Raw genomic sequence first — 19,818 nt, forward strand, 5'->3', positions numbered from 1 at the left:
GTGTGTCTTTCTTAGGAATGACCACCGTCACCGCTCAAGAGAAATAAAATTTGCTCATACCATTGATCCAAATTCTGTATGACCTTAATGTCGTGTGGCGAACTGCTTCGCTGGTAATATACCTTCACAGCAGCAGAAGTGCGCGTGATTTTTGTAACTTCCGAATTGTAATTGGGTAATACTGTTTGATTCAGCCTTTGATTTTTTGGGGGGGAGGGCACCTTTAAACCAAATATTCATAGCCCGACATGAAATCTAGTGAACGAAATGATTTGTCAGTTGTAACACATTCACAATCATCCTCTAGAACTGCGTGAGTTCGATTGGTGCAGCCAGACGGCATAAGCTCTTGCGTCTAGATTGACAATGGCAACATAGAAGAAACTTTTGTTCAGGCTGTGTTTGCTAAATGAGATAGAAATCCAAACTAATTTTTTCCTTTGGAGAGAAGAGCTACCGGTGGAAAAAGTTCTAAAAGCTTATCAGGGAGGGTAGGGTGGTTTCCTTGTTCTGATGCCAATAAAACCAAACTCAAGAATGCTGCACCCCACTATCAACCTCTCGCCATACATGCACTTCACACTAAGTTAAAGGAGTACTGATGACCATTTTAGGTAGCCGTTGATTCCATAATTACGGTACGAAACATCATTTATTCGAGAGTGCCATGAATAAGTAATTAAAGCACCTTTTATGCCAGCTGTTCCGTGGGCGCATCAACTGCACCGTTTCTTCGGACGTGAAAATGGAGATAATTTTTGTTTTTTGTTTTTTTTTTTCAGAGAAAATGGAGGTAGCGGGCACGTGGTATCGTAACAAACTTAATGACGCGACAGGTGCAGGGCCATCCAATAACAATGGAGGTGCAGGCCATACAATCACCATGTTGCAGAAAGCTGCCATATTTCCCATTCCAACTGGTTGCCTCTCACGGAAACGTAAGGGAACCAACTCTCCCCTCGTGTCCTATTGAGGGCAGATTGGACTCGGCTGTTGAAAGCATGGTCATACTGTGTGCGTGAAGAGTAAGTGGTGTCTCGTACTCCGAGTCCACCACATGAGGTTTCGGTGGCGTGGATCGCCAGTTTTTTTTTTTTTCCCTCGGAAGCCGCGCTTCACTTGGCGCGCATTTTTAAGATCAATTGTTGTTGCACTGAGCATTGGCTGGGTTGACAGCTTTCCAATAAAGAAATAACGCAAAACTTTTCTGTAAGTGCCTCTTTAAAAACAACAATCACTATTGTTCTGCCTATCTACACACACGTTCCAGGATATACTAGGCAAGACATCTAAGAATCTTTCAAAGCCAGTTTTTCTGAATCATTCATGAGCATGTTATCACGACTACGTCCGCGGTCGTTTCACAGAAAAGCTGTATATTGGTAGGGCCCCGTGTACTTTTGTTCTGCGTTGACAAAAATGAAGACCGATCCTGGTGATGGTGCAGAAAGGGTCCAAGCGCAATGGCACATACCCCTGTCGACTCCGGGTGGTGGGCCCCGGGAACTGTAACACGCCCTCGAACTACCCTTGTCACACCTGGGACCCAAAGCGGTCCCAGGCACAACGGTGAGAATCGCATCTTAGCCCAAAAGGCCGACCCGTGTATGCCATATCTACGCTCGCACCGCCCTCTCTTTGTCGGCATTGCAAGCGCTTGCGTATCTAGTTTCTTTTCCTTCCGCTCTCCCAGGGTGGCGGTGCTGTCGAAACGTCACGCGTGTCTAGTTTCCTCCAGCTCCTTAGGGCGGCAGGCCCCTCGTCCACGTGAATGTACATAAAAAGCCAGAAAGATTAGTTGCCATTTTTCATTTTGAATTGCACTTCTCTTTTGTCGTCATAATGGGGAGGTCACGTAGACCGGACTCTCGAGGAGCAACGCGCCTAAGAGCGATGTCGAGCATGCCCTGGGCGTTTTGTGCACGATCCTTATCGGTGGTGTTTGTTGCCTGCCGGCGACGATTCTATACTCGTCTCTGTTCCTTCCGTCGCGCTTCGTAGGCGCGTTGCCCGTCGGGAGTCAGGGCAATACGCGTGTGTTATGCAATTAATATAATGTAAGCACCACAACCAAAAATGGTACACAAACTGGATCAGATAATATGTGATCTAAATGTTTGTATTCACAAAGTGGAGGTAAACTGTCGCATAATTTACACCATTGCACTCTGTTCTATTGGGAGAATTTGGCCCCTTTTTTACGCTTCTTGTGCCCTGGAAAATAAATAGAAAAACTGTTCTTTCGCAAAAGTCTCTTTTTTTCCTAAGAAATCGCATACCTAGTCCTGGACTTCATGATTGGAAGTAAGTGCTTTCGCTGTAACTGCAATCTTCCTACTTCCTATTTTGTTGAGGAAAGAGTGCTGCCCTTTTTTATAGCTATATAATCATTTGATGTTTTGCATATTGTTTCTAAGAAATAAAACTCCAGTACTCCCTCAGGCACCTTACATGGGAGTGGCTCTGAGCGTTGCTTTTCTCAATGACCATAGATTGATTTTTTCCTTTGTTTTGTTATTATGCAAACAAGTGTTGACGCCTATGCTACGTTGCTAATGTATTTATTTACTTTTCGTTTTCTATGTAACCCTTCCGAGTGCAACATGCCTACAATAGGGAGAAGGCCCTCGTCAGGCATTGTGCCTTTTGGCCTCCTTCCTGGAGTGTATTCACTTCAAATAAAGAATAAATGAATGCCTTGCGTTGACTCATTCATGAAGGCCACTAATAGACACCAAGTTAATATATGAGTCATTCATACTTTTATTCATCTGCTCTCCTAACTACTTACGCATTGACAGCCCCTGGCAATGCCCAATATGTACTGATGCGAAAGCGTCAAATGACTCATTTAGCGAAAAAGCCGGCGGCGTCTGTAGCAGCAGAAAAATTGCCCCATCGATCCCTATTGACTGCGACGCCACGTCACGAGTGCGCCTTGATGGAGCAGAACGGGAGAAAAGGTGAGCATGCTGCGACAGTAGCGCACCAGGTGTTCGTGAGCGGAGAGGGCATCACTGCGACATGTCGCCCGATGGGCATCGCTGCGTCGGTGGCATGCGGCGTTCGCAGTGCAGGCTGCTACTGCTTGCTGACTCGGGCAGCACGTACCGCTATGGTACATTACTTGCAGCGCAAAACACGAAGGACCGCTCAGCCGCGCTCAACTGGACATTAACAATCTCGCATTCAAGACTCACGAGAGGGGCGTAGATGTCTTCGGATTTTCTTTTCACCTTTAATTATTCCGTGCCCATTTGCCTGTGCGCATATTTGCGCATTTTCGGCCATTGGCACACACATGCTCATTTTGCTGTCGAGAAATATTCCGCGAATCGTCATAAAGTGCACTCCAGTAGCAATTTATATAACCGGTCAGTCTTGTCTGTGCGATTTTTTCGTAGTGACACGGCCGCTCACTTTCCGCAGTTTTGTTCTGCAAGGTAAACATGGTGCGAAACAGGCCTTGATGGCTCTTAAAAGGTGGAGCACTTGGTCTCCACAGCGTTCGTGCACTTCCCGAAGCACATTTGCCTACATAACACTTCGTTGGACCTATAATTTATGACTGTCCGGTTTCATCTGAAAAAAAAAACAGGATGCATGAGAAATTCATAGCTATCGAGTGTTCACATACACACGCCCCACGTACACACATGCACGCGCCCACACACGAACACGCGCATTCACACACGCGTACGCACCTACGCACACACAAACGCAAACGCCCACACAAACACATGCGCGCATACTTGCGCAGAAACTCGCACATATACGCATGCCCGCACACGCAGATATACGTGGTCTGTCCCCAACTTTCACGCGGTGAGTCAGCGAAAATGGGAGATGGTGTTAATGTGCCACTCTCTAGCTCTGTCCACTTAAAAGGACGCGGCTGACCTGTAGTAAAAGGCGGTTCTGCTGTATGACAAGGCACACTATATGTGTGTAATGTTGGTGTAACGTATTTTTATTCTTTGTAGAAATATCGACAAACTGACAGAAAAATTTACCTATGGGGTTTTATGTACCAAACCCACGCTATGATTATGATGGACGCCGTAATGGGGTACTCCCCAATAATATGGATCGCCTGCTGTTCTTTAACATGAAACCGACAGAACGAAATATAATATCAATGTTTTCGTAAAATTTTACGTGATCGTGCAGATATTATTGTTTAAAAACACCTGAAGGTGCCTTAAATTCAGGAACTGTGTTGAAGGGCGGTCAGCGTTCTCGAGAAGGCTGCCAAAATTGGAGATGCAAGATCACCACGCCCCTCAACCTTGTGCGAACAGGAAAACATCGATCGCGTAAGTTTTCTTGTTGTTGACGACCGCCGAAAGACAGTAACATGAAAGAAGAATTACATGGTTTGGAACACGGTGTTAGAAGTACAGGTGGAACGACGGAGCACCACCGCCATGCAAGCGCAGCGTCGAACTTCGGTACCTCCGCTCCATCACGCCGCGAGATGGCAGGAGTGGTGGCGTGGCCGACATGCGGGCCAGCCGGCCCCTATTGCGCATTTGTGGAAGAGCGCTAGCCGTCCAGTCGAAGCAGTTGTCGCCACGTTGCGACCTTGTTTCCATTCTATTTGTGCGATGACTAGCTGTGCTATTAGTGCCAGCAAGGCGTGCAATGGGCAAGAAGTGTTTTGTGCCACGGTGCAAATTTGCCTACAAGACCTGCACTGAAAAAGTGTCGCTTTTTGCTGCACCCCGAGAAGCGGACCGCCTGAATATATGGCTCCATGCCATTCCGCGCAAGGACCGCGTGCTGGGGTCGACTGACTACGTGTGCGAGAAGCACTTCGAGCCGAGGTACGTGACGAAGACGTGGGAAGCAGTCTACAAAGGACACGTTCTTGTGAGTGCACCACGAAAGGCAGCTTTGGCAAAAGACGCCGTTGCCGACGAAGTTTCCCTACTGCCCTGCTCACTCGACAAAGACGGAGAAAAAAAAGGCGCCTACGGACCCTTCGCACCCTCCTGCCACGAAACGTAGCCGTGTCAGACTGGAAAATTCTCTCCCCGAGTGAGAGCTACGCTTCTAACAATGAGAATATTTTGGGTTTTACGTGCGAAAACCACGATGAGGCATGCCGTAGGAGGGCTCCGGAAGCTTCAGCAATCTGGTGTACTTTATCGTGCACTGACATCGTACAGTACACAGGCCTCTAGCATTTCGCCTCCATCGAAATGCGACGGCCGCGGCCGCGATCGAACCAGCGACTTTCGGTCAGCAGCCGAGCACCGTAACCGCTGTACCTACGCCATGGATTGGCTGCGCTCGTAAGACTCCACACATCTAAATGGACGTGTTCCTTAGAGGACCGAGTCATAATGCTGTCTCTGGGCCCCTATGTAAGACACAGACAGGGAAAGTATTACTCGGATGGGAACAGACAAGAATTGGAAACACATACCTACCACTGTAAATATGTCTCCCTTTCTCGCGGTGCCAAACCAGGATATTTTTTCGTGCCCTAAAGCGTCATCGGTGCCTCAAACTTAGCTGCTGGCACTTCGTTAAAATTCAGTGTTTTATGTGCGATAAGCTAGCGTTAACGAAGATTGTAGTGATCGCACATTGTTTATGCGTAATCAACGACCGCTAATTGCTTCGAATGTTCAAGACAATAATCGACAGTGCGTTTTGTTGCTGTAATACTATAACTAATAAGGTATTTTTGTCTAACTAGGTAAACATCACTCAAACAAACAGACCTAACTTCTGTCATAATTCAACGCGACTTCACTGTCATATGTTTAAATGCCCGATTTCGCAAGGCCGAATGCGAAGGCATCCTCCTATCGCAAACCTTCGAGGTGGTGAATTCAACATATTCAACAGATATCTATGGCTGTATCGTCAAAATCTCGTATTTGTTCGCAGTTTTTATCTTTTTGCGTGAAAGATGAGTTTTTTTTTTTTTTTGTAATTCGAGCGAAGTTCGCGGCCCCTAAGCGACCATGCATGATACCTCGCATCGGCCACGGGTACTGTGGCGCCATCTCGGGCCCTCGGCACAAAACGTGGACCGAAGCTCTGCCTTTCCGGAGGCGCCGTTGGTCCACCTAGCTAAATACTTCTAACAACGTGGTTTAGAAAGTAGTTCGTTCACGGGGTTTTCACTAAAATTTTGGTAATGAAAATTTTGGTGGACGCTTAAGCTTCGCCATTAAGAGTGGAATGCGATAGCATTCAAAGATCCCTGACTGCTTCTCACGCTTCCCGGCAACTGCAGTTTATGAAACCGTAATGTTTGCCGGAAAACAATGGCGGCGAACGCACTTCACACTTGAGTTATCGCCTTGTTTAACTTGTTACCACATGCTGTAAATTACTTGAACATGTATATTGAAATCATTAGTTAGTTTTTTGGAAGATAACTCAATCTATACGTTGGCACAGCACGGCTGTAGAAAGTTGTACTTGTGTTAAATATAGTTTCCTTCATTCATTCGTAAGTTGCAGCACATTCTTCATCAATCATGCTACGTAAACTGCATCTTATGGTACTTTTTGAAGACGTACGACAAGAGATGTCATCAGCTGCTTGTTTATAAGTGTTTATAAGGTTCATTTGAATATATCGCGCACGCAAGGGTAGCCTCGCTGCGAATAAGGGCAAACTGGCTGTGAATAACAGACAAATCTGTTTGTACAAGAAATGCGATCTTTCGACAATACGCTCCCAGCAAAGGGAATAAGTTATAGTTACGACTCAGGAGAGCTCAAATGAAAACACGGTCATAGCATGCAGGAACGAATTGGCGGGACGCGAACACAGTCACATAACTGTGTTAACATTGCATTGTCATGCCCGTTAACGACACGGCAAGTATTAGTGCCACAGTGATTGCGTTCCCACAAATTCACCGGAGAAATTTCTTTGGCCGATACAGCGGGGTAGTGGCCGAGGCCGTTGCAGTGGAGGAAACGCAAAGACCTTTTCAACTCCGTCATCATCGCCAAGCTTGGTTGTCGTGACCAGCGCTGTCGACGGACGGGTCGCTGCTACGTTCTGCGGGAGACGTCGGTAGGTTCGGGTGCCGGATCAACGCTCATTAAGAAGCCCCTCACCAGGTCTGGCCATATTGAGCTGACAAGCGCAGTGCATACAATGAGCGCTAACGATCGTGCCTGTTAAGTATTACGCCGCTACGCGCGGCAGAAACAGGTTAAATTTCAAACTAAACGCCGTTCAACTAAACGCCGGCTGGCATCGCGGGCGCCGCGCTGCCAGCCGGTGAGTCAACGCGTATTGCACACGTGCGCCTACGTAGATCGGAGTGCTGTGACGTTGCTCGTAGTGACACGTTACTTCGAGAATCATTCAAGGCAACATCAGTTATTTCTGTAACCTGTTGCTTCAATATAAGAATTAAAGTTTAAAGAAATAATAAAACATCAAATCGAATGTTTGCGTGCTTTTATTTTACTTCCCACAGCATTATTATACTTCGCACTGTTTCGTCTGCTTGTTCCTACGCTGTGCAGTCACGTGTGCTGACAACGAAATTATGTCATTTTCTACTGTGTTCCAGCGGACGATCATGATCTGTGATCCGCTTGCGTCTGCCTCAGTGTTCGTGCAGCACTCACTTATACGGCTAGTCGGGTGTTCTCATTCACAGCCCGCAAAATCACGAGGAGCGCGATTCAAGACAAACGCAACAGCTCGCGCTCGAGGCCATCATCGGAAGTGCGCCGAGCATCAAAAAATGCGAGAAAGTAAAAAGAAAGAGGCGGGGCCCGTGACGTATGCGCCACGCGATTCTCCAGCTTCGGCATGGGAGAACGCTGGGAAGGAATTACGCTTGCGGAGGCTTGATGGGGCAAGGGGAGAGAGTCTCTCTTTTCGCAGTAGCGCTCGTCTCTTGAAAGCATGGTTTCGCGGTACTGAAATATTTCTATCTCCGCTATTAAAGAACGAATTTGAAAAATTATTGCGGTAGAACTCTCCCTAGTGGGCAGGTAACAGCTTCCAGCGTATAACCAAAATTTGCTATGGCGCCTGGTGAGGGGCCCTGTAATGGTCGGCTCCACGTGCCCGGGTCCTCTCGCCTGACTGCGCAGTCATCTGCACCCGCCAGGCACAGCTCGACCGTCGTCTGTGGTCGTCCTGGGGACAGTTTGGTTCTTTTCAACAGCAGGGCTTCCTCCTGTATTTGCCTAGGGAGTGTCCACCAAAGTTTCACTAACCAGGACCGCCTGCTTGCAGCCAGCCTTCGGATCCCCGCAGTGCCGTGCTCTCCTCCGCGCGTACTTCGCGCTTTTCTCTGCCTTTTCTTCTGCCTCTTTCTCATTTCCCTATGACCTCTCGTTAGTTCGGGTCGTTGCTTCTTTCTTCTCCCTGTTGTTTTACAGCCAAGCCTCTCGTTGACCGGCATTTTTCGTGGCGTTGTCCACTGGCGAATATGTGGGCCGATCCCGGAGATCGTGCAATACTAGGTCGACACGCGGCATAGTTGAGGCAGGCTCCGAGCACTCACCAAAGTGAAGCGAGAAGTGCATATATTCTTTGCGTTCATGCATACAACACACATAGCTGCATTTGTTTCAATAAAGAACAAGCACAAAGCAAGCATCCGAAACGCATAATTGATTATAAGGCCCTCCTGACAACAACATTAAGCACGTAGCACTCCCCGCATACGTTTCCCGGTAAAGATTGCTGTTGCGCAAGCTGCTGCGGCGACGGCAGCTTACGACGTTGGAAGTGAAGGCACGAACCTTTCGTATTTTTAAAAGAACCAGCATAGCAGCTGATTTCATTGTTCTTGCAGCACCACTATGAGTGGGCAACGCTTAGTTGCCGTGTGTATAAGAGGAGCGGCAAATGGAAAAAGAAATGGCCAGACCACCATCGGCGTCCTGTCTAAATGACCATTACTCCCATTATTAGCGTTGCTCTAAACATTATTGCCATTAGTCTAAAGAAAAAAATTACAGGGCCTCTTATGTTATCCCTAAGACGAATAGAATGCGAAAGCCCAAGTGCCGATGCAGAAAAGACGTACACAGGATGTGCATATCCCCCTTAATTCACTTAGTCTACTTCGCTTAATCATCCCTCCTAATTCGCTGAGTGATCCTCTATATCTCTTAGTCATTTTCTGAAATTGCTTAGTCATCAGTCTTAATTCTGTCGTCTTTATCTCGCCTGAGTCATCCACTTATTTCGCTAAGCAGCCCTCTTAACGCGCTTACTCATCCACTTAATTCCCTGTATCATTCTTCTTAATTCGCTTAGTCATCCACTTAAATCGATTTACCGTCCATTTTAATACGCATTATCAGCCATCTTTATCATCAGTCTGACTTGCTTACGGGAGCATGAGCCATTGATGATGATAGTTATTGTACCTTTCGTGTCATCGACGCGCTTTCTCTCAGGGACTTTGAAGGTCGACTGAACAATGACTCATATAAGGCTTTCGCCTTAATAAAGCGTTGCATAACCTCCTCAGCAATTGTGGTGGTTTTCAACAGCTTCGCTGGACATCCACTTTTGCAGGGCCGGGAGAGTGCGTCAATTTCTGTGTTATAGCTATCTAGCGCATCTGCCAACATAGGTACGACGTCGCGCGCACATGATAATAAGCTATGTTACAATAACATTGATCCTAACCTCTTTAAGTGGGTCAAATGTTTACTACCTAACCGCTGGCAACTTGTTATTGTAATAGTCGCAACTCCTTGTTTATTAACTAACATCCCGGCATTCCACAGTGGTCCGTCCAAGGAGCCCGTCTATTTTTAAATGATATTATAGACCTTCCTTTTTTTTCGTCCTCGGAAATTTTCTCTTCGCTGACAATTGTGTAATCACTCGTAAAAAAATACCGAAAGTGATACATTAACAACCCTAAAGTAGTCATTGCTAGTCGTATCTAAGTTCTGCAAAATATGGATAATGGAACTAAATGTTAACAAATGCAAGGATATGTTTGGCAGACAAAACACTGCCATCTGGCCATCTGGCCCTTTGATCTCTTGGACAGCGTGCTTTTGGTATCCGTCATTCCTTGTAAGTTAGCGGAAGTTCATATACTATGTTTATCCCACTCCCATATTTCAAATTGGCCCACGCCTACTATAGGCTTCCCTATCCATTTTCTATGGAGCAGTATGTACCCCTATGGGTATGCATAAATCTGATCAGATGGATATTTTCTGTGCTATGTTTTATTTGAGGGGGGGGGGGGTTCAATAGTTTCTTATCACTTCTGAAGCTACCAATAATCTACCTACATTTACCCTATTATAACGATTAAATGTCTTATCTTCGCTAATTGCGTATGTTTATACAGGTACAAGGCATTACACTCTTCGCGTGGTGGACCGATTTTGCCGGGGGTACTGGCCAAAGAATGCATTAAACCATTTTTAATTCTTACTTACCACATACAGCAATTGAATGGAACCGCCTTCCCGCCGACATAGCATGTACTGGTGATAACGTTCTAGCAATGTTCTCGCATTGTATATTAACGCGTTATTTGAGTTTCTTATTGCCAGTGCTCATATCATTTTGCTCTGCTTGGGATATCTATTTTTTGCCAATTGCCCTGTGTAATGTTTGTATCCTTAAGGGTAAAATAAATAAACAAATAAAGTGTTGAAATGACGTTTATCTTATTTTATTCGAGTTATATTCTTTGAGTTATTTTCAACGTAAGAAAATCCACTTTTGTGTAATGATCAATGGAGGTGAGAACTGTGCTGAAATTTTCTACAGATTTTGTTATCGTGGAGTTTCCTCAAATCTAACGCAGAATGCGTTGTTAAGTTGGAGGAAGACAAAATGTCATACTGAGACATACCAAACATGGTCCTCCTTCTCGGTCTGCACTACCGTCTTGTTTTTTGCAGGAAGCAGATGGAAAGCTCGCCTGTACAGAAAGGTGAGAAAGAAGAGCAAGAATTACAGCGAAAAATCATAGTTTGCACACTGCTAATTTTGACATGGGGAACTGGAGTGTTAGGTTATGGAGAAAATGAACGACACAAAAAAAGCACCCGTCGCTAGGCTTGAGTGGATGGGCTCCTGGTGAGCTACCAGGGGTTTTCCGAGACCTCATTATGACTTTGTCGATTCGTGTTGACCTTCATTAAAAATCATGAGCTATTCCACTCTGTGAAGGTAGACGCGTTGCTCCTAGCGAGTTCGGATGATACACGGCCTCCCCATTACGCCGAGAGAGGCGATGTGAAATTCAAAATGGAGAACGGCAACTTGTCTTTCGGTTTTTATATATACATTCGCGCGGACGACGGCATTGCCACCCCAAGGAGCCAGATGAAACCAGACACGTGTGACGTTCCGACAGCACCGCGATCACTAGAGTCTAGAGAGTAGAATGAAAGGAAACTAGATATGCAAAAGCTTGGAGCGGGTGGTGCGAACGTAGACATGGCCGCCGCGGCTCGCACACTTAACAGTGGCAAATCTTTGAGAAATCTTCATTATGTACCAGGGAGTCTACTGACCTTGAAAATGGGGCCGATTAACTAATCTACTCAAAATGCATATCCGAGTTTCCGAGTTGCGCCGACGAACCAGCTGTGGAAAAAGCCACTGACTAACGCGAGAGCAATGTCTAAAACGAGCATAAGTGTGTAACAGTTTCGTAGGAACGAAGCGGAGGTGTGATTTGCAGCAGCAACAATTACGCCGCTTCATCTGCGAAGATAGCATTTCAGTTGACGTCTGGCGTGATACACGAGCTATGAGTGAGTGGATGTGGCACCTTCGCACTGTGCTGTGGTTTGCGAAAGGCTGGAGTTGTGCAACCGTTCTATGGAGCAATATTTGTGTATTCCGCGTGCAAATACCGTTTACCAAAAGGAACGTTCGGGAAGGGCTACTTCTCAGGTTTAGGCATGGGAGGGCTTCTAACGCTCATGCTTGCCAAGCAGTTTGATACCCTTGAGGACACCTGCCATGGTGTGAGGGACATACGAGCGCTGTACCAAGTCTCCAGTTCCTCTACTGGTACTTACATCATTGCTCAGTAGTCGACATATTGGAAGGCCTACCGACCGGACAAAATGGACTCGTAGCTCCTCCATTGTGCAGATAGCACGCACTGCAAATCACATGTACACAGCAAGTTTATGGTGAAACCATCGCTATGCTGTGGCCATTATTTCCCGGAAGCAGTCTGTCGTCCGAATAAACGACTGCGGATCCAGTGTTTTATTGAAATATAGCGGACTTGCTATAGGGCTCAAGAGATGGTATGGTGGCGCTGCTCGCTAGAACAACCAGCGCCCCGAGTAGAGGCCGCGCGAGTGAACATGTCGTGACTTGTGGCAGGAGCTCTCCCTGCGTCTGCCGCGTGCAACACCGGCCTACGGGAGGAAGGGCCGTGCGAAACCAGCAGTGCGTTTTATTTTGCGGATTTCGCAGGACTGACAACGTGGAACAGTATTTAAAACGAAGAAGTTTGCTCTGCGGCAATGATATTTAAGGCCAGCTAGCATGTTTACGGCGTTAGATAATATATTATGAGTGCCGCCGACCCCTCCGACATTGTTGGCAGATGTGTCGCGCAAATGAAAAACGTCGACTACGACGCGCGGTTTCAGGTAAGCAACAGGATCGTTATTTCGTTCTCTCTCTCTCTCTCTCTCTCATTTTTTTCGTTTTTTATTACCCAGTTGGCTTCACACCCAAGGCACACAGTAGGAGCGAGCTGCACATGGAAGGCTGGATATCGAGGATGGTGTAAGCACGCCGCGGACCTGGCTGTGTTTGATTTGGTTATTCACAGGCTGCCATAGGCCTGCTTCGGGGCTAAAAAAGACAAAGTTAATGACCGTAATGAGACAATTTCTAATCACAACAAAATTTTTTTTAAATTCCTCGGCCCTTCCACTCCGTGAAGATGGTTTGTCAACGAAGCTGGAACGTGTGGCCCAGTGTTGCCAGGTTTGGCTATATATAGCCAAATTGGGCTACAGAAAAAAAAATTTTGGCGTCGACTTGGACGAGTTGGCTATGTGGCTATATTTGGGCTACTGAAAATCTGTGACTTGGCTTTGTTTGGGCTATAAGTGGTGCCCTAATGAACGCTCCAGTAGGATTATTATTATTATTATTATTATTATTATTATTATTATTATTATTATTATTACTATTATTATTAATATTATTATTGTTATTATTATTATTATTATTATTATTATTATTATTATTATTTGATTTGGACACAAAGGGATTAAGGAGGGAGCAAGCTGACAACTGCCACCAAGAGGGGCACAGCGCCTGCCTCCTCCTATAGGAGGAGGGAATAGAGGAAATGAAAATATTAGAAAAGAAAAGAGGAAATAAAGAAATGACGGAGACACAGACAGAACAAAACAAAAATACAAATAATGTCTATAAACGGGAGGCCAAGTCAGTGTCCTTCAGAAAAGTTAGCAGGGCTCGATGGGCCTGGTCACGTCCAGCAGCGCTCCCCCTTGGAAAAAGGCAATCGTCAAGGGTCGCACATTGCAGCCCCATAAGCCTATACTCCTTAATTAGTAATGCGCGCTGCGCAATGAATGCGGGACACTCTAAAACGAGATGTTCAAGTGTCTCACAGGAGCCACAAAACTGACATGACGGGCTGTCCACACGTCCTTGTCGCTATATGCGTTCGCGCACCAACACAGACCGAACCCTTAACTTGTATAACAGTGCTCTAGCACGACGGGGCAAGCCTCGATCACGAACACGGGGAGAGAACGATCCGTCTGCAACACGCCGGTCTGGGTGCTGCTTTAGGAGGTGTCGGCGTATCAGGAGACGAGCGTTTTCAAACGCAGAGGGATTCTGATCGAGTAGAAACAAATCTTAAAGGCTATGTTTTAGCTGGGTGAGCCGGAAGCGCAGCTGTGCATGTGTGTGTGCGGGAAATGCCCTCCGCCCCCCCCCTCCTCTTCAATTCTCTGCACCGTTGTCTGAGCCCGTGGCTTTGATCTTTGATGTACTTAAACTTACTTCGCGCTTCACCATGAAACACCCGATCCCCGGGCATCAGGATGAGCCTGGCAGTAGAGGGTTTTTACAGTACAATGTACTAACATCGCTATGCTCAGAGAGCAATAAAATAGGGTCGGGTGATCGTGGCGCCGACAGGAATGAAGCACGGGTATAAGACACGCTCCAGTGTGTTCATGGCCATGACTTCTTGCTGAACTGTCGCGCCGGGCACAGCTTTCGACCTGCTTCACGTTTCTCACGCTAAGCTTTACTGCCATTTTCCTTTTCCTGTGAGATGAGTTTTTGTTTGGGCTTACATTAGAGGTTCATTTCCATGCGTTAGACTTAAGATCAAATCCTCCTCGGAGAGGAAATCGAACCATGGGGAAGTGGGCCAAGTATGCGAGAAAGTATAAAACGAATGGGAGCAAGACCTCGAGCCCAAAGTGCGTTTACTTATAGATAGTTTGGCCGTAACAAGACTGATGCAGGTACTTATTGTGCTAATATCGAAACAAGTTTGCCGCGATGACATTAGTGCGCCACGTCACATGAATATCACCCAATGTGTTAGCTTAGCAGGCGAGGTGTCGCGCTGCTGGCTTGAGGACGGGGGTTGGATTCCCTGCTACGGCGGCTGCATTTAGATCGAGGCGAAATGTAGGAGCACCCGTGTACTTAGATTTATGTGCACGTTAAAAAACCCCAGCTGGTCAAAAATTAATCCGGAGTCCTCCACTGCTTCATGCCTCCAATCATATCGTGGTTTTGGCACGTAAAACCACAGTAATTATTATTGATAGCACATCACCATGGTTTGCTTTCTGACAGTAACCGGTTTTCACAGGATTATCACTTTTATCAAATTGTCGTTTACCTTTGCTCTTTGTGAGCGTCGCGGCCTTTGTCATATCCAGCGAGTTATGTTCGGGACGTGCTCGTCGCCGCAAACGACTTCGCGCTTCTTAAAGTGGAGTGCCGTTTTGCGCAGCAACCGTTCAAAGCTTCGCTTACACCGATTGAGACAGCGAGTGGCATCAGGGCCACGATTTTTTAGCGATGCCTTCCGCTCGATTATATGCAACTCTTATCTTCCACCGTTCACAGCCGGCTGATCGCTTTGATAACGTAACGCGGACGGGACGTCGCTCTGACCACTGACAAAGCGCGAAAAGTGCGACAAGGAATATGATCGGAGAAGGAATCGTTACAAAATCGCGGCCCTGTTATCTCTCACTTATTTAACGCATGTTCTTGGCGTGCTAGACACCTAATATGGCGGCCAGTTTGATGTAAATGGAAACTATATAGAGTGTGTCCGAGGTAACCCAGGTTCAGCTAATCCACATGAAAGCATGATAGGACGATGACACAAATAGCGCGAGATATCATATCGCGAAACACTGGTTTTCGCTCATAAAAAAAGCCGTGAGCGCGTCACCGTCGCAGACCGCTGCACAACTGAAGTTTTTCTACGCCGTAGGCAGATGTCACCTGAGAGCTCAATGATGCTGAACATTAGTTTGCGTTCACGTGAGCGAAAAAGCAGAGTTAGTAGTTATTGTTACTGCATATAACTAAAAATAATAACTTAGTGCTATCTGTCCTAAAATAAAAGCACTATGATTTCGTCCTCTGTAGCGATTCGCTGGTACTGACAGCTTCCGGGGACAACCAAAAAGTTCCTTCCTCTACGCAAGACGTTGTGTGTGCAAGCGTGGTGCAGACCGTCAGGGTGGCAAGGGCATTTTGTTACAACGGGTTGTGCAAAAAAGCATTGCCGTAGTTGGATGTGAAAATTTATCTACAAGTAAAACTTCAAACAAAAATGGCTATATTTAGCTGCGAAATATATTGATCTTTTTCTGTGTTTGGCTATATTTGGGCTACAATTCCTCCAATTTTGGGCTACGCCGCCTCGTTCTACCTGGCAACACTGATGTCGCCCCGCTGTTTATCACTGGGTTAATCCCGAGGGTTCATTAAAGTATGTTTGAGTTATGAGGTTACACCCACGTTCGGTTGTGACGGGGAGAACGACGTCACTGACGGTATGCCCGCAGTCCGCCGTTGTCGCTTGCTTTCGATATCTCCAGTTTTCTCGGCGGTGTGGTTAGCAGCATTCGCCCGCCATTGTCGCTTGCGATTCTTCGAAATTAAATTGCGTCAAAAGTAAAATCTCTCCATTGCGTAAGACAATGAATGGTTCATACCTCCCTAATAGTGGCCTCCCCATTATGACAACAGAAGAGATGTGAAATTCTACGCAGGAATGATTAGCGGTACCGAAGCCAGCTGTGGAAGCTGACGACGAACACGGGAGCAGCGGCACGAGCGCGTGTCGAGCACGAGCATGAGCCAACGAGCCAGCTGCAGGAGAAGACGATGCTCGAGCCAATGCTGATGATGATAGCTTTCTGTGGAAAGGCGATTTCGTCTAGCCATATATAAAGCTTCACTTTAAAAATCGGACACCATCTTTGTTAACCTCGCCCGTCGCACGGCCCGGATCCGTGCGCTCCCGTCATTACTTCTCGTAAGACTTCCCAGGAAATCCATAAAATTTTATCTTTGGGAGCTTATCGGCAGTGTTTCTGTAGCTGTTACGGCAGGCGAGCACGCAACAGCACACAGTTCCACTCTTTTTCGACTGTGATTCTACGTCGTTCTTTCGAGGTGCCATGCTTTCGCCCGCACACGCTAGCGCTAGGCAACGACTGATTAGTAGCGCTCCGCGTCTCCGGCGGCGCCACTTCTTCAGCTCGAAGCTGCTGCGCACGAGCTCTATAGAGTGTAAAACTGGGCGAGTTGGTTGACCTTCATGGTAAGAGCACCTCAAAAATAACGGCAACACTACACAGAGAAGTACACAAGATAGGCGCTGATTCAGGAAAGGTCAGCACCTGTCGTGTTCAGCACCTGTCCTTGTGGTGTCGTTATTTTTACCTAGCGGGCTCATTGCCCTCCTGCTGGGACAACAATATTGCGCAAAGTGCCAGCGTGGTCATGGCGCAAATTTCGCTAGAATTGGAGGAAATGCGTCCTTATCGTGCTCTGGCTGTCACTGCAGAGAGTTTAGGCGGGAACGAAAGTTTGCGTCCTCAGAGATGGCCTACTTAGCCACACTTCACACAACATTTGGATGTGGTAACGTCCAAGAACACACACACTTTCTAGATGACGTAGGAATCTAATATGTTTTGATGCACCAGGGTTTTATACGTTTCGCTGACGCAATGAAAATTGAATTATTGGCAGAATAACACAGCTGCCAAGGGCGTTTGGAGCCTTATATTGCTTGCATAAGCAATTTTAGCATGTGTTAAGGGGTAAATATTCCGATTTTCTCACAAAGCCTTGCTGTAATATTTACGTGTGCATACATAGAGGGCAAAAATGTTTTCCCTAACAATAAAATGAAATGCTGATAATAGTCCTCTGAGCTCCGCCAAGATACACTGGCGTCGTTTAGGCATCTGATCATTCAGCCTATATCGGGTCAATAAACTGATTCATTGTTATATTGGCTATGAAACGAAGAACCATAGGCATGGCCTAGTTATTAGTTTCAATGTAGAGGACCGTATAATAAATCTTGCTCTCACAATGCATTTCACTTCATGTTTACAAAAATAAATGCTACATAAAAAGTGATGTGAATGTTGTGAATGTAGAAAACAGTACATTAAAAGACGTGACTAATATTTCTACGATTGCTGAAAATTATCAGTTCTTATTCTTTGGGCAAGAAGCAACAACACCTAAAGTCTACTGCAATTTCATACAGTGCATTGTTATTACAAACAATATTTCTACTCATATCGAAGCGTATGGCTCTTCGACATAAGTAGACAAGTACATTGTAACAACATTATAAAAGCTGCACACGCAACATTTTTGCAATATGCTGCAATCAGTCCCGGTTATCATAAGGTTACCTTATTTGGGCATAATGCTGACTATATTTAAATGTTGGTTATTTTAGTTTCATAATAAAGAAAACGTTAAGCACTTACGATTATCTGTAGACCTAACCAAATATCACGAATCCAGTGAAAGTGTCACATTTGTTCGTAAAAAATGATAGCTTTACCCAATCAAATACCTGGTAGCATGAATAATAACAAGAAGCCGTTGTGGACATTGCTCATCAGAGTCACGGAGGTTGCTCTTGGGCTACCTTCATGTGTCGGTACAGATAACGCAAGGTACTACAAAGGTGCATTTCTGAAAAAAATATTGCAATATGCACACCAGAAATGCTTCATTAAAGTATAAAACACCACGAAAAAGAATGTTCACCTTACCGTGATGGTTTTCTACCTTGACCTTGAATTCGGAGATTTATGTTAGCCTCTCATTTTCTTTTCAGTATGTCATTTCACAAGTTTTGTCGGAAAAAAATAACAATATCTTCCATGAATACCGATCTTTGAGAATAGGGTGACACGTGCGGGCATAAATATTAGGTGCTTCAAAAAAACATCTAAAAGGACATCAGTTTCTTTTTTACCTCCTGGGGTGTTTTCAAACGCGCTATTATATAGGATGTTCGCAACCGAATTCATACTTCTCACAGAGCAGGTCTGCTGGTCTTTATTTTTATAACCCGTTCAATAAGCGCACGTTCAGTATTCTTTTTAAGTGTATTGTATTTAAAGGTACAACGAAAATAATGTCAATTTCGTAAACAACTCAGTCTCACGTACATCAGGAGGTACCCATGGGACAAACATTGAACTTTCGGTTAGTCCGGTGCCATCCATGCCTTTACTGCCGACGTTCTTCGTGTCAGGTGGCCGTGCTGTAGAGGTAAGGGATGGTAAGGGTCAATAAAACAAATAAAAAAAAACAATCAGAGTGAACGATAGCGCAGGTTAATTAAAGCTTGCCTTATGAGACGCTGGTGCCTGGCAGGGAAATTTTTTGTATTGTTTTCTTTACAGTTATAGAGCTGAAGATCAACAAGAAAAGGAGCCAGGAACTACCTGGGCAGAGAAAGTCGAAGGTACTGTGAAAGACACAGGTAACGGGGCAATAGCCTCGCAGGTACAAAGCAATGATACCAGAGTAGAACAGCTCATCAGAGAGGTTATAACACTTAAGGAAGCAAGTGAAGAACTTAAGAAGCATAGGCAGGAAATGAACAAAGGGTTAAGGGCAGAAAGCGGCAATGTGGCAGTAGCTAAGCCGGTGAGTAGAAGTAAGAGCCAGGACGAAGAAGGCACACCAGCGCCAAAAAAGAGAGGTGTAGTCCCAGAGGTGGAATCGATGTGCTCGGTTCTGGAGGACATTAGGAATGCGATTAAGGATCTACACGGTAGACAGCGTTAACCTTAAGGTGGACAAAATATGGAAATAGAAGTTAACAGCCGAGAAAAGGCTGAAATAATTAGATGCCCAAGGAGAGGATGAGGAATATATTCCCTCGGAAGCCGAAAGCATTAGAACACTTCCAGGAGTGGTGGGTAGTACAGTGAAGAGAACAGTGACAGGGGGTAGCAAGTCAGGGGGTAACGGCAATAATAATGTATAGCAGAAAGAGACTTAGTGTGTGGCAGTGGAATTGCAGAGGATTTCACCAAAAAAGAGCGTCATTAGCACAGATAATCAAAACGCTTGAAAATAGGACAAAATTAATAATGCTGCAGGAAACTCTAGCGGTGAAGATCGGGCTGTCCGGCTTTAACTCGATCTGGAAAGGCGAAGACCCGTGCAGGGAAATCGCCACCCTAATTGACAAGAAAATTTCCTACATCGAGCATGATTTAAAATTAGGGGCGAACAAAATTGAATATATATTGGTAGAAATTGTCCTAAAAAGGCACAGA

General features: G+C 45.8%; 1 long non-coding RNA gene across 1 annotated transcript; it reads right to left on the bottom strand.

Annotated features, from left to right (window-relative positions):
- Window positions 1-3,490: 3,490 nt before the first annotated feature.
- LOC125944526 (uncharacterized) lies at window positions 3,491-18,792 on the bottom strand. Its single transcript, XR_007466258.1, has 3 exons — window positions 18,697-18,792; window positions 10,839-10,907; window positions 3,491-3,582 (listed from the first exon to the last, which is right to left on the bottom strand). It is a non-coding gene; the product is annotated as an uncharacterized LOC125944526 (long non-coding RNA).
- Window positions 18,793-19,818: the final 1,026 nt, after the last annotated feature.

Source organism: Dermacentor silvarum, chromosome 3, assembly GCF_013339745.2.
Source record: "Dermacentor silvarum isolate Dsil-2018 chromosome 3, BIME_Dsil_1.4, whole genome shotgun sequence".
Taxonomy (NCBI): domain Eukaryota; kingdom Metazoa; phylum Arthropoda; class Arachnida; order Ixodida; family Ixodidae; genus Dermacentor; species Dermacentor silvarum.